This window comes from Mobula birostris, chromosome 5 (genome assembly GCF_030028105.1).
Source record: "Mobula birostris isolate sMobBir1 chromosome 5, sMobBir1.hap1, whole genome shotgun sequence".
Classification (NCBI taxonomy): Eukaryota; Metazoa; Chordata; class Chondrichthyes; order Myliobatiformes; family Myliobatidae; genus Mobula; species Mobula birostris.
The window spans coordinates 151460436-151476519 of record NC_092374.1 but is presented as its reverse complement, the minus strand read 5'-3'; the positions used below and the strand labels follow the sequence as shown (position 1 = coordinate 151476519).

At 40.1% G+C, this 16084-nt stretch overlaps 1 long non-coding RNA gene across 1 annotated transcript in view; it reads left to right on the top strand.

The window, feature by feature from the left end:
* The window catches only part of LOC140197343 (uncharacterized), a 31508-nt gene extending 30080 nt beyond the window's left edge, over positions 1–1428 (top strand). The window contains exon 4 of the long non-coding RNA XR_011885919.1: positions 761–1428. This is a non-coding gene — a long non-coding RNA (uncharacterized lncRNA). The remainder of the gene's footprint in view (positions 1–760) is intronic.
* The last annotated feature ends 14656 nt before the right edge of the window (positions 1429–16084 follow it).

The following is a 16084-nucleotide window of genomic DNA, read 5'->3' as shown; positions in this document are numbered from 1 at the left end:
TGTTGAGTGTACTTAAGGTAGAGATTGGCAGGTCTTTGATTGGCAAGGAGGTTAAGGGTAACAGGAATAAAGCAGTAAAATGGGGTTGAAAATGTCTAGAAGAGACTCCATTGGCTGAATCTGTTCCTATTGTATATCTCATTGCTTTTCATCTCACAAAGCACTCTTAGGATCTCACTCCTATAGAGACAACTTTGGAGGCCCACAGGATAAGCAACCACCATCATTATGTAACCCACATTAATTAAACCCAAAGATGTAATGTTTGAAAGCTCCACCTGTGGAGGGATGAAAATGAAGTTTATCGAATTTAACAAAAAGACCTTTGAAAAAAAATCTAGCCGTGAGAACAAGGCATGGCTGATGCAGCACAGGAAAGCAGAAAACTATTAGAAACGCAGTAAACTATTAGAAACTAAAGACATAAAAATGTTAAGAATGGAATTCGAAGTGAGTATCTCTACCCTACTTACCTGAAAACCTCAGGGTGAAAAACCTGGAGGAGAGACAATAGCAATAAAAGATCAATTGAAGCTACGGCTATAACAAAATATTGTCAGAGACGAGTGTCCAAGATCTTTATTGTGTAACTGGGAATTTTTTTCTGTTAAGTTATAGCAAGGGTTTTGATGAGCTAAAGTGTTTTCAACTGTATAAATTTACATGTGAAATATGTTCAGTAGTGTTGTAACTGAGAAATGTTTGAAATAGAAAATAGAATGTGTATAAAACTTACAGATTGTACTTCTGTTGTATATAGGTCAAGTTTTTTTTGCGTTAAGTGTGTAAGACTTTCTATGGGTGATCAACTATTTCATCCAACAAAACAAGAAACAAGATGGACAACCACTCAAGATGAAGAACCAGCGCGGGAATGAAGTGTTTCATGACATACAGGATTTAATACGTTTAGATGTACAGGTTTATTTTCATTCAAAGGATCTGAATTTGATTTTCTGCAAGAACTGATTATTTTTGTAAAGACTTTGATAAGTTACTGAATGAGATATACTTTGTTTAAAAGTTGTGATGTCAGAGAATTGTCATGAAATGTGTTAAACTGTATAGATATATAATTTCTGAATTTTAATTTCAATTTGTAGACATACTGACTTGAACTGAAACAGAAGTTAACCATAATACTTAAGAGTAGGAATTCAATTAGTTTTCTAACATACTAGGGATAAATAAAAAGTAAAGGTTAGTCTGTAAACCTTTAAATGAGGAATAACACTAGATCTAATTAGAGAAATTGGAATAATAAATGTTATGCTAATGAATATCCCTGACTCTAACTAAACAGTAATTTGTTTTTTGTTTGCTATCTGAGATTTGGAACCTAAACAGAACACTGGAATTTTGAATTCTTCTTACTCATGTAAATATTAGTGTATCTCGTTTTTTTATAATCACAACTTACCTCTAGAAGTAAGCGGAACAAGTGCTACATATGCCCTTACACTTCCTCCCTTACCACCATTCAGGGCCCCAGACAGTCCTTCCAGGTGAGGCAAAACTTCACCTGTGAGTCGGCTGGGGTGATATACTGCGTCCAGTGCTCCCGATGTGGCCTTCTATATATTGGCGAGACCCGACGCAAACTGGAAGACCACTTTGCTGAACACCTACGCTTTATCCGCCAGAGAAAGCAGGATCTCCCAGTGGTCACACATTTTCATTCCACATCCCATTCCCATTCTGACATATCTATCCACGGCCTCCTCTACTGTAAAGGCGAAGCCACACTCAGGTTGGAGGAACAACACCTTATATTCCATCTGGGTAGCCTCCAACCTGATGAACATCGACTTCTCTAACTTTTGCTAATGCCCCACCTCCCCCTCGTACCCCATCCGTTATTTATTTTTATACACACATTCTTTCTCTCACTCTCCTTTTTCTCCCTCTGTCCCTCTGACTATACCCCTTGCCCATCCTCTGGGTTTCCCCCCCGCTTGTCTTTCTCCCCGGACCTCCTGTCCCATGATCCTACCATATCCCCTTTGCCAATCACCTGCCCAGCTCTTGGCTCCATCCCTCTCCCTCCTGTCTTCTCCTATCATTTTGGATCTCCCCCTCCCCCTCCCACTTTCAAACCTCTTACTAACTCTTCCTTCAGTTAGTCCTGATGAAGGGTCTCGGCCTGAAACGTCAACTGTACCTCTTCCTAGAGATGCTGCCTGGCCTGCTGCGTTCACCAGCAACTTTGATGTGTGTTGCTTGAATTTCCAGCATTTGCAGAATTCCTGTTGTTTGCGTTACCTCTAGAAGTGTGTGTTTTCTATTCACTGCCTCCTTCCGATACCTAGAGCTTCTGATGGCCTACTAGCACCAAGTGCGGTACTATGTAATTTGATTTTTCTGATAAAGAGTGTGGCAACTAGTGATACAAGATAAGACAACCGCCACACAAGTGTTGCATATACAGGAGAAAATCTGCAAAAGATGGAATTCCGAGCAACACACACAAAATGCTGGAGGAACTCAGCAGGCCAGGCAGCACCTATGGAAAAGAGTATAGTGGATGTTTCGGAGCATAACCCTTTGGCAGGATCATTAGCATCCCTGACAGCACCACACCCACCATCCCTGATCCCTAGCTTCCAGCCCCCCCTCTACAATCCTCAGACTTGTCAACATTCTATTCTACATGATACAGAGTTTTCCACATCAGAACCTCCTAGTGAACTGTCTAAGGGTACAGAACCTCCAGAATGTCTGGCCTTGAGGGTGGTAGGGCACAGGTCATTAGATTATTAGATTAGATTATGAGGACATTCAGTCCTCTTTTATTGTCATTTAGTAATGCATGCATTAAGAAATGATACAATGTTCCTCCAGAATGATATCACAGAAACACAAGACAAACCAAGACTAAAAAAACTGACAAAAAACACATAATTATAACATATAGTTACAACAGTGTAAAGCAATACAATAATTTGATAAGGAACAGACCATGGGCACGGTAAAAAAAAGTCTCAAAGTCTCTCGAAAGTCCGATCATCTCACGCAGATGGTAGAAGGAAGGGAAACTCTCTTCCTGCCATGAACCTCCAGCGCCGCAAACTTGCCGGTGCAGCACCCTGGAAGCACCCGACCACAGCCGACTCTTGAGCCCGTCCGAAAACTTCAAGCCTCCGACCGGCCCTCCGACACCGAGCACCGACCACCATCTCTGCCAAGCGCTTCGACGCTGGCCCGAGCAACAGGCAATAGGCAAAGCCAGGGATTTGGAGCCTTCCCCTCCGGAGATTCTCGACTGCACTGTAGCAACGGCAGTGAAGCAGGCATTTCAGAAGTTTCTCCAGATGTTCCTCTGTGCCTGTCACGTCTGTCTCCATCAAATCAGAATTGTGCATGGTACCTACTTAACAAATACAATATCATTTCAGAGCGGCCGTGTGTGCTGTGTCGCACCACCATCTTCTCCTCCCCACACATTAGATATACTGTAACTAGACTGCAGATAGGAAAATAATTGAAAAATTGAAGATTGAATTTATGAGAAACTGCTGTAGAAGGGAGCTTGAGGCCAGCAGAAGTCAGTCATGATTATATTGGACAGTATGGGCAAGCAGCCCACTAATGCTTCTCTTTTCCTGTGTTCTTGATTTCTTATATGTCTGCTTTTCCAACCTAAGAGAATCAGAATCAGGTTTATTATCACTGGCATGTAGCGTGGAAATTTGTTAACATAATATAGATGAGAAAAATAAAATAAAATAAAAATAATAAATACTGTGTACATACATCTGTTGATGCTTCTGGACACATCTTCAGTGATGTTCCTGGAATCATCGGGTGTTTCGGGTCTTTCAACATTATACAACCTCCTCCAGGTGACCCAGCCAGGGCTGATCAGACCCCAGCTTGTGTCCAGCTGGCTAGCTACTTGTGACTCCATGGCTTCCCTCTTTTGAGCCACAGCCATCTTGAGGCCCTCTCTGCCGCATCGGTGGTACTGCGGATGGCTCTCCTCTTCCTCTCTCCCTCGATGCCCAAAATGCTGACGGCTGTAACTAAAGAATCGGCTATGAATCCCCAACAACCAACCTCCACTGGGAGATACCTCACTCTCCATCCATCCTGCTGACAGTTGCTGACCAGTCCTGCGTACTTGGAGAGCTTCCTTTCAAAGCCCTCCTCCAAGCTATCTTCCCATGGGACTGAAATAAATAAATAAATACATTACAGCATACATATATTGAATAGGTTAAATAATGTGCAAAAAACAGAAATACTGTATATTACAGAATGTTCTTCATGGTACAATATATATATATTTGTTGACATGCCACATCTGAGATTCAGTTGATTTTAGTGCAGAGAAAGTAAGTTTAAAATTACTCTTATGGGTGCAGGGAGTTGAGGAACATTCTTAGAACTTTATTTCCAACACTTGGTTATAAATCCAACAGCAACAATGTCAACTTGCATTTTATAGCAGTATTGTACTTTTAAGAAGTACTTATCTACAATATCTTCATTCTTCTATCATCTTTTGATTTGGTACATATTTCCCCAGCCATTTCAAAGTTCTAGTATTTAATTGATGTTTAATTGATTTTGTACTGCCTGGATATGCCTGTTTGAAAACCCAGTGCTTTCAAGTACACCAATGTCTCTAATGTATTGACAATATTCTTGTTACCCAGGATCTCTTTGTTTCTGAAAATGTGTGGTCCTCTGATTAATATGCTCTTGATGATACTTCCTTCATGAAATCATATTACTATGCAGTGCTTACTGGTGCTGATAATTCCACAAATGAACTGAAAAGTACTTTGAGTACTGAAACAATTGTAGTTTGTATGTTTAATCTTTTAAATTCACCAGCTGTAGCCTATCCCTAAGTAACAGAAGTCAAAAATATTTTTTATAATCACACCTGCAGGACAAAGTTAATGGCTTTTGGAATTATTCAAAGTGCACTTAAATGCATCCCATCTGGATTTTCATCAGAAAACCAATAAAAATCTCATTACTATAAAATCCAAAAGACTTGTAAACATCTCTGTACACAAATGATAAAGTTCTTTTTTCCCAGAAACAAAAAGGAGGAAGGGCAACAGAGTGTTTAAGTTAATGATTACATTTCAATTGTCTTTAACTGTTCCATATGTTTATTGTTAAAATAAATTGCCAAATTTCCTGAAAACATTTGAGTTTTTGCATTTGGGTACTTTGAACATTGATAGAAATTGAAAATAATTAAATTGATTAAGATGCAAGTCATAACTTTAAGATACATAATAATCTGAATAATAACTCAATAGATACAAAGCGAATATTACTAATGGATTGCAGCACACAAGAAATAGATTGTAGTAATGGCAAACTAATTGAAACTGCAGCAGATTCCTTACAAAGAAGATGGGTAAGCAATTAGTAAAACAATTGAATAATTAAAGTGGGTTTAAAACTTCACAGAAAAGAGCAAATTTTCATCTCCAGAATGTTCAACGTGCCTACATTTGCATGCACAAACATCCATAAAACCAAAGTTCAAATTTCAAAAATTCAAATCAATCAATGCTACACCACAGAGTTGATCTGTTGTATCAGCCAGTATTCATCCCTCTAGTAGTGGCATCAAAATTAGATGAATTGGTGTCTTATTGAATGTTGAACTCATAATTGAACATTTATGAGATCCTGAAATCTATAAAATTGATAGTATTTTCTCTATACAAAAGTAAATTGCACTTTTATAATTTGTGAAGTATTTTGGGATATCCTAAAATGATTTTGAAAAGAGAAACAGAAATTAAAGCTTTGTTTTCTGTTTTATATGTAAGAGTTGTATCATTTGAACTAAATCTTCCCCAGACATAAAATAGAAATATCACTATTGGGTTTGTAGTTATCTAATTTTGTATAATATCTTACTTACTTCTTTGGGTAGAACTGTTTAAGGAAAAAATCAGCAAAAGGCATTCAAGGATAACATTCATAAGAAAAAATCTTTCACTCTTTCATCAAATAACAGGGCTGGTTTTGAGAATTTGTGCTGTCAGCAGATTCTGAAGTTCCACATTTACAACTTATTTACCTACTGAATTAAGTGGTAAGGTATACTACTGCTATGTGTAATAACATATAGACTCCATATCCCAATGTGCACTGTGTTTCAGAGTTGTTCTATAAATTAAGTATTGTCATCTGTAAAACAGTTTAACATATCTCTCAATATATTTCACAGTGCTTTACATATGGTGAATACTTGAACTTCAGTCATTGTTACTGTTGAGGCAACATTTAATAAAGACAATATTTGCAATGATGGAGAACATCTGATAAAGTTTGTTGTTGTTCCTTTCTATGCCTAGTGGCAGCCTTGCTGTTTCTTTAGCATTTTTTTACATAGCCGAGTTGCTAGTTCAACACTCAACCCAACATGGTTTCTTCCTCCAATCACCTTAAAATTATGCCATTACTTAATAGCCATGCTGCCCTGGGGAAAAGTTTCTGGCTGTCCACTCTGTTTATGCCTTTTATAATCTTATAAACCTATATCAAGTTACCACTCAACCTTCACTCCAAAGAGCTCAGCTCAGCTCTGCATCCTATCAATGTCCCATTGAAAACTAGGACAACCTTCTACACTATCCACAATCTTCGTGTCCTCTGCAAACTTACTAACTTACTCTTCAACTTTCTCACCAAAGTCATTTACAAAATTGATAAAGAGCATGTTCCCAGAACAGAACTTTTATGAACAACACTGTTCACTGAACTCCAGGCACAATATGCTCCATCTACTACCAACTTCTGCCATCTATAGGCAAGCCAGTTATGTAAACATACAATTCTAAATCCCATGCCCCCCAAATTTCTGATAGAGCTTCCAGCTGTACTGTTATCAACTGCCTTACTAAAATCCATATACTGTATACCATATCCATTCCTCTACCTTTGTCACTTCGTCAAAAAATTCATTCAGGCTCTTGACGCATGACCAAACACTCACAAGCTATGTTGACTATCGCTAATCAGACTATGCTTCTCCAAATGCTCGTAAATCCTGCCTTAGTATTCAAAGTTCAAAGAAAATTTATTCTTGAAGTACATATGTGCTTCCAAATAGTACCCTGAGATTCCTTTTCTTGCAGGTATTCACAGTAGAACAAAGAAATACAATCGAATCAAAGAAAAGCTACATACATACAAAGACTGACAAATGATTAAAGTGCAAATGAAGGCAAACTGTGTAAATAAATAAATAATACTGAGAACATGAGTTGTAGAGTCCATGAGAATGAGTTCCTTGGCTGTTTTCAGTGATTAGTTCAGTGTTGTGATAAGTGAAGTTGTTCACACTGGTTCAAGAACCTGATGGATGAAGGGCAATAATTGTTCCTGAACCTGGTGGTATGGAACCTAAGACCCCTGTTTCTGCTTCCTGATGGTAGTATCAAGAAGAGAGTACAGTCTGGATGGGAGGGGCCATTTATGATGGATGCTGCTTTCTTACATCAACACTCTTTCCAGGTGTGTTCAATAGTGGGGAGGGCTTTTTCTGTGATGAACTGGACTGTATCCACAACTTCTTATAGGCTTTCTACTTCCTGTATTCATTAATCTCCACTTTGGTTTCACTGATCTTGAGTGGGAGGTTGGTTTGGTACCATTCATCCAGATTTTCAATATTCCATCCAATATGCCAATCCATCACCACCTTTGATTTGGCTAACAGTCATGTCATTAGCATATTTAAATATGGCATTGGAGCTGTACTTATCCTTATAGTCATAAATATAAATTGGATAGAGCAGGAGGCTAATCACACAACCTTGAGGTGTACCTATGCAGATGGTGATTGTCGATGAGATGTTCTTGCCAACCCATACTTACTGATGTCTGCAAATGAGGAAATCGAGGGTCCAGTTACACAAGAATGAATCGAGGCCTAAGTCTCGGAGATTATTAATTAGTTTTGAGAGAATGATAGTGCTGAATGCTGAGCTGTAGTCAATGAAGAACGTCCTGATGATGTCTGCATCTTGTGACAAGAATACACATAGATAAGATGTTAGCTGTCCTGTGTGATCAGCAGTTGGTCTGCCACCTGTCTTCGGGAGAGAGAGAGATAAGGAAAACAATGGAGCAGCATTTGGAGATGTGTAATGAAGGGACGGGAGAGAGAGCTGTCTAGAGCGGCTCCCCCTTTGAACCCTGAACTGTTTGAAGTGATGGACAGGCGATACCCCAGCAGGGGGATAAAAAGGGACAGGTTCGCTAAGGCAGCACACACGACACCATGAGGTAACGAGACCCTGGAAGCGGTGCCCCCCCACAAGTCGGCGGGAGTCATTTGGAAGGCTGGTTGCGGAACCAAGCCTTAGATGCACAAGGTGGAAAGGTACGATCAGCGGGAACCCGGTGTGTGTCCGCCCTTGCTTGGATGCCAGGTTCACTGCAGAGGATCAACCGCATCTGGAGGAGGGGTCACAGTCGGTGACCTCAGGTGACATCACAAAGGACTCGCCCGAAAGCTGCTTATGAGCAATATCACAGGTCTGTGAGTGGAAGCCGTTTTGAATGATTATTTGTTCTTGTTCTCTCTCTCCTTCCCCCCACATTGTCCATCACCACGGCAACGATTACTGCAAATTGAACTAAATTGGACTGAACTTTGCGTCACTTTGAAATTGGTCATTTACCCCTAGACAACGATAGAGCTTGATTGATCCTGTTATCTTAATTCTGTGCACATGTGTGTTTATCATTGCTGAACTGTTGCATTTATTATCCTTTCGATTACTGTGTTGCTTGTTTCTTTAATAAAACTTTCTTAGCTCTAGTAATCCAGACTCCAACTGAGTGATCTATTTCTGCTGGTTTGGCAACCCAGTTGCGGGGTACATAACAATCTTCACTGTCAGATTTTCTAGAGCTGAGCAGAGAACCAATGAAATGGCACCAACCTATTGTGATAGTTGGCAAATTGGAGCAGATTCAAACAGGAGTTGATGTGCTTCATGACCAACTGCTCAAAACACTTTATAATAGTGGATGTAAGTGCTAGAAATTCTCTCCAAAAACTTCGAAGAATCCTTTCTGAAATTTGCCTACCACTGACATAAGACTCACTGGTGTATAATTCCCAGGATTATCCCTATTAAATTTTCTGAATAAAGAAAGAACATTTGCTGGCCTCAATCTTCTGGTACTACTCCTGTGGCCTGTGAGAATGCAAGGATCATTAAAAAGTGCTAAAGATATGATCAACATAGCTTTCCCCTAGCAGATCATGGCCCCCAAAAGTGCCCAAATTGGTATACTTGTTTTTGAGTGAACCAATCACAAGGGTACTCTGCACTCTCTTGACTATTTTCTCTCCCTCTCCTGACATTCACACAGCTACCGGTCTCCTACAGCTTAGATATGACTACCACCCCATAGCACCCATCTATCACTTCCTCATTCTCCTGTATGAACCTTAGGTCATCGACTCTGGCTCCAGTTCCCTAACACAGTCTGTGAGAAGCTGCACCCAGATACACTTCTGACAGATACAGTAGGCAAGGAGACTGGATTACTGCATCTCTCACATCTCACATGAGGAGCACACCACTAACTTGGGATCCATTTTCACTACTCTAGCGAAGCAATAATAAAGAGTGAAAGAGAAACTGCATAGAAACCTCAACCTAGCCTCTGCTTCTCTCACCAAAGCCCCAGTTCCCCACCTGCACACGGTTTACTCACTCTTTGGCTGTTTCCACAATGACTGCTCCACTTAAACTTAATATTTTTTATTTAATTAGCTCTTGCCTAGCGTCCAATTACCCAAATGATCTCAATCTCCGCAAAATGTTACAACAGGCTCCACCCAGTCCTGACAAAGGGTTTTGGTCCAAAACGTTGACTTGCTTATTATTTTCCATAGATGCTACCTGACCTGCTGAGTTCCTCCAGCATTTTGTATGTGTTACTCTGGATTTCTAGCATCTACAGATTCACTTGTGTTTATGCCCCGCTTGGTGCTTACTCTTACAGTTTTGCATTAAATGCTCAGTTTCCCAAGAAATTCCAGCAATTTCTTGTGCAATAAACTTACAATAGAAATTTCAGTTAAGTGAGTTTTTATTTCTGGCATCGTAGCCAAAAAGTTCTATATGCAGTTTCCTTAGTTTGTCATACTGTGTGTTTCTTCTCACTGACGGTAGTGTATTATTTGGAGAGTTTTCTCCTTCTGGGAGGAATTCAATACCAATATTCTTGTCTTTTGCTTATATAAGGATGCCCAGGCAGCATTGCACTCTTGGGATGCAATCACAAAATTACTTCAACCATACATTTCTGGCAATCTCTCAGTTTGATACCTGAAGTCAAACTGGGGCATCCATTTAAGAGATGTTGTCTGCCATTTAGTGGATATTATTATTACTTTGTTTCCCTTCCTGTTCAATACCAGCAGCACACAGAATGATAATCACAAGCGGCATCTGACATAATCAGATGACAGCTTGAATATTTTGCTTTACGTTGATATATAGCACACATATGCTTTTCAAACAGAAGCATGACATTTATTTCATTCCCTTCATTCACAATTTAAAAGCATGAAGAGGTATTTTTTCTTGATATTTGACGTCAGTATCAAGGTCATCATTTAATGGCCATTTCTAATTCAGGTGGCGCATGCCTCCCGCAAAGGTACAATTGCACAGTTAGAATAAAGGTTCGCTCACATTGCCAGTGCCCTGGACTAGTCCTAACCTCTGCTGCTCTCTGTGGCGTTTTGACAGAGTGGTATAGAGTCTTTTCTGCCTCTAGAGGAGCAGTTTATTGTGTATGCTGTTCATTTTGAATGAATATGAGATCCTGTATGTAGGCTGCTTTTTATATAATTTCTTCTGTGGGTGAATTTGGATTTCAATTTGAAGCGCGCAGTGGAAAGACACCCATCTCCATCGTCTCTCTATTTGCCTTTGAAACAGCAATATCCGTGAGTCTTAAGTTTTGTTAATATCAGTAAACATTTAGTTGTGCCATGAGTTCACTCTGGTCTACATGACTTAATTATGGTGTTCTGATTGTCAGAATAATCAACAGTATTAGTGCAAAGATTCTGCATTGAACTTAATACGCATTTTACTTAAATATCTGCAGTTTCACAACTAAGATCTCATTAAAAGTCCAGAAGGAAATTTCCATCTTGGCTGATTTTTGAGAAGCTGTTTAACTCATTGCATAGCTTTGTATATACAGACTGCTGAGAGTGAAAAGGTAACTTGTCTTCAAAGGCATCGGATGTGGATTGGAGAGGTGTCTGAGTGTCATAGACCAAAATGTCAGCTTCCAACCCTTACTTTCCAGATTGCTGATACTGAAACACTTTTTATGCATTGTGGTGTGCTATTGACTATCAACAGCCTATTTAACCCTCTTGGACTTGTTGCTTCAGTCAGTATCCAGGGATGCTTCATATTAAGAACCTAGACCTTGGGCCCTTTCAGATAGGATGTCCCACTCCCTAAAGAGAAGTATGGGCAGTGGCAGCAGTGGTGTTCTTCCCTTCAGGATCTAAAAGGTTTGAGGATTCCAAGAATTCTGCTTCCTTCAGCCCAAAAGAAAAAGGTCTGCATCTTCTGTGTTGCATTGCCTAAACCTATTGCTGCTATTGCATACCTGAAGGTCACAGATGCTGCTGGATATAGTGATGTTGAATTCATTCTGGGCAAGGCAAAGCATGCTACTAACTAGATCTCACCATATTAAAATTTGGACTTAGTGCTTAGTAGCTGAGGTGGCACAGATGATAACTGAAAAGCTGGACACAGAATGAGATGATATAAAGTTCCTTACCAACAACAAGGTTGTGCTCAGTTACATATTTAGCACAAAGACATTCTACCATTTGTATGTTTATGCACATAGGATCCAATGTATCTGGCGATCAACTCAGAAGAGCCAATGGAATTATATTGCTACTGATCTCAACCGGCTGATCAGGCCACAAAAGGGTTCCATCTATACAGCTCACCCTCTCCTCATCATTAACTGGCCCAGCATTGCTTGCTGATCCCCACTAGGAACATCATCAAGGCTGGTAGTTTCAAAGTCTGAATGGTTAGTGACTGTATAGCAAGACCTATTTCGAGATCACTCTCTGATACTATCCTTCCTTTAGCAAAGACTTAGTGAGGTTATCATTTGACATATGTTTCAATATTGAAGTTTGACATCTTATCGATGCCAGGCAGGGAGTGTTTTGGCTTCTATGGTTTATTTTGTATGAACATCACTTCCTGAACATAAGCTTGCCTTGTCTCTGCACTCATAGGTTAGGCCCTGTCATCTTGTGTCTATTTAGTACCTCCTCGTTCCATCACCATTCACAATTAGATGTGTAGAACCTTAATCTGAACCGTTGATTGTGAGGTTGCTTAGCTCCATTTGCTGCAGGCCATTTTTTGTTATCTAGTGAGCAGAGGGTTCTGTTTTGGAGCTGAATGAAGTTGGCCCCTCGCTTTTAGAGATAGCTGGTGCTGTTCACAGCAAACTCTTCCACACACTTTTACCCTGTGTATGTCTTTGCAGGTGCTCAACAGTGCCTCACGGATGCCCAGCTTTGAAGCTATATATATATAAATCTATTACAGTTAGCAGCACTGTAGTGCCATGTTGCATGTTAAAGGGTGTCCGCAGAGTGAGGAGAGAATTCATGTTTCTACAAAGGCTGTGTGGTGGTCCAAATGTGATGGTATTGTGTTTACTATCTCCATAAACTCAAAACGAGATTTTAAGCCCCATCTGATATATAGTATGTATCAACGGGTATCCGCTCTATAAGGCGTTTGTGCTGTATCTACCTACTCTTCAAAGACTAGCTTACTTCCCTGCCTAGTCTCTGCAGTGCGGTCTAGCTGCCAATACTCATCACTTGAGTGTGGGTTACCCCGTCCCTGTCAAGTAGGAGATACTTCCAGCTCACAAAGTAGTTTAAATACAGTTTTTTAAATTTTAAATGATACATGTTTAAATCTAGACAAATTGTTGATAACACACATTTAACACTCACAGAGGATTACTAATTTACAAATAATTTCTGGATTCCAAATTATTTACAAACTATAACAGATTTTCAAACACAGCTAAAATTCTTATAAACCAAAAGAATATGCCAACGAGTTGCAAACAGCTGAGTCGCCCATTACAGAAACCGATGGGTGAGGAATGAATTCTCGTTTATCTTTCTGTCACCCCTTTTTTCTATCATTGTCCTTATTATTCCTAACACTCCCCAATGCTTTCTAATATTTGTACCATTATACTACCAATTGATATTATTTGCACATGATGCTTTTCAAATACCTTTGCTGGGACAAAATAATTCACGAAGATGGCCTGAAAGCTTCTGGGGACAGAGATCCCAGGCACCTAAAGTTAATGCTGAAGGCTGACTCTTGAATTACACAAATATGCCAACTATTGATTCATCATACCTATGACCATCACCTGAGTTAGACAAGGTGACAGGACCAATGGAAACATGAGAGACTGCAGGCACAGCAAGCAACTCAGATGGAGCATTCAGTGGAACATCAGTGTAAGGAAAGCAAACGTCAATGTTTTGGGTCAAAATCTTGCATCGTGACGACAAACCCAGTCTATCTTTCAGGACTCAGCCAGTTTGGTCAATGACATTGCTTCATTTTGGACATTCCAGTTCTTCCATTCAGTTGTATTCTGCACTCACTATTTTCATTACTTCTTTCAACATGATAGAATACTGTTTCACCAGCTAAAGAAAGACAGCAGATGGGCGCCAAGGTGCCTCGCATCAACACTGAGGATTTCGAAGCTCACTCCTTCCCTCCAGAATACCACTATGTCACACTCTCTGCTTGGTTGTTTTGCCAATGGAACAGTAAAAGCTATCGTCTGACTGATCTCAGAGTCATCTCCCCCAATGAAGGCATCACTGTCTAATTATTTGTGTAAGGTGCTGTAAGGTTTCACTGCTAATGTAATGGTTTCTCTGTAGCAGCAATGCTTGGGTTATGACTAGAGATAATTGGGCTTTGGATTATGGGCTATCCAATGAGAGGGATGCTGTTCTTTCTTGTAGGTCTGGGAGCATGGATTTTGCAGTCTTTTGCCAGGGAGAGATGAGGAGAGAAGATGTGAATAGAGAGTGTTGGTAGACTGCCGGACGGAATGGACTTGGTTCGAGGGTCTGAGGGTCTGAGGGTGGGCTATGCTCGGAGAAAGTCGACGGGAAACCAGTGGACTGAATTGTGAACTCCAACATTATTCATTAGACTGTTTCGTGAGAATGGGCCCATTTCTTTTTTTTTGTTTCTTTATTAACCATAGAGTCAAATTAAGAATTATAAAGCTCAATCATTTAATCGCATATAGTGTATTGTTTGTTATTTCATGGTATTGATTTGTAACAGGGGACACATCGTGCAGAATCCACCCAAACAAGATTTCTTAAGTTTGGCCGGGCCGAGGGCTGTCTTCCCCTAGATTAAGCTGCTAGCCGAACCAGGTGTTACATCTGGATTTAGGAGACAACCATGTTAGTGAAGCCGGAGTCCAAATGAGATAAGGATAGCGGTTTTTCTCCCCTAATAACGTTAATGAATCAAATGAAATTTTATGACAATGCAGTTATTGTTCTTTCATCAATATTCATAACCAGCCCTTTTTCTCCCTTTTTTGGTTTATGCTGCCTCGTTTACAAAGTATTCAATTTTTCCACTAATATTCCAGCAGTGTGATGGAATATGTTCTTCTCTACAAATGAAGAGAGTCAGTTCCATCAACATGAGAAGGTCTCAGCACCATTCATAACAAGGCCGTCTATTGACCAACACCTCATCTCCTAAGCAGAGTATTCACTCTCTCAGCAACAGTGTGCCATGGCAGCAGAGGGCATCATCTTTAAAATATAAAGCAACTGATCGGCCAGATTTCTATTACACCTACTCTCAATCCAAGACTTTTTGAATAGAAAAGGGAGAATGGCAACATAACTCACTTCCAGTTTTGCACAAGTTAGGGAAACCATACCACAAAGGGCAACAGCATGTTAAGGTTGAGAGAAAGAAAGATGGTGTGGCAAGTGAGACTGAAAGGAAGACAGCAGGGGACATTAATAAACATGGCGGGACTGATGGGCTAAGACGTGTTTGTTTCAGTGCTCGGAGTATTATGGATAAGGCGGATGAACATAGAGCCTGGAATTATGATGCTGTTGTCATTACCGAGACCTAGTTGCATGAGGAGCAGGGCTGGCAGCTCAGCATTCCTGTGTTTTGTTGCTTTAGATATGATAGAAAGGTCTCAGGGTGGCAAAGGATTTAGAAGTGTTGCGCGACCGATAAGGGAGAATGCTACAGCCATACTCAGCGAGGATACATAGAAGGCTTGTCCACGAGGGCAATTTGGGTGGAGTTTCGACATAATAAGGGTGCAATTACACTGATGCATTATACCATGGGCTCCTGAATAGGCACTGATAGGTGAGGAACAGATATGTAGACAGGTTATGGATAGGCGCAGAAAAAAGTGTTGTCTTAGTGGGGAACTTTAAATTTCCTAGTATTTAGTGGATCTTCCTTAATAGGTGAAGCTTAGATGGGGCAGGATTTCTTTAGTGCATTCATGGTGGATATGTGGAGAGTCCAACTGGAAGAGCAAATATACTAAACTTGGTTTTGGGAAATGAGCCAGGTGAGGTGACACCTGATTGTCGGTGAACATTTTGTAAATAGTGAACACAACTCATTATGTTTTAAGGTACTTATGAGTAAGGGTAAAAATGGATCTTGCTGTAAAGTACTAAATTTGGGTAGAGAAAATTATGAGAGGATACGGCAGAATCTAACGGTATTGATTGTGACCAGCTGCTGTTGGACAAGAACATGTGGAGGTTGTTTAAAGACCGGCTGATCAGAATTCAGATCAACATGTTCCAGTAAGGTGTAAGGACGATGATGACCAGAGATGTCCAAAATTTAGTCAGAAAGATAAAGGGAAGTTAAAATCATATTAGGCACTTGTGGAATATAAAGATGACAAGAAAATGCTCAAGCAAATGATTAGGAAGAGCAAAAGAAGC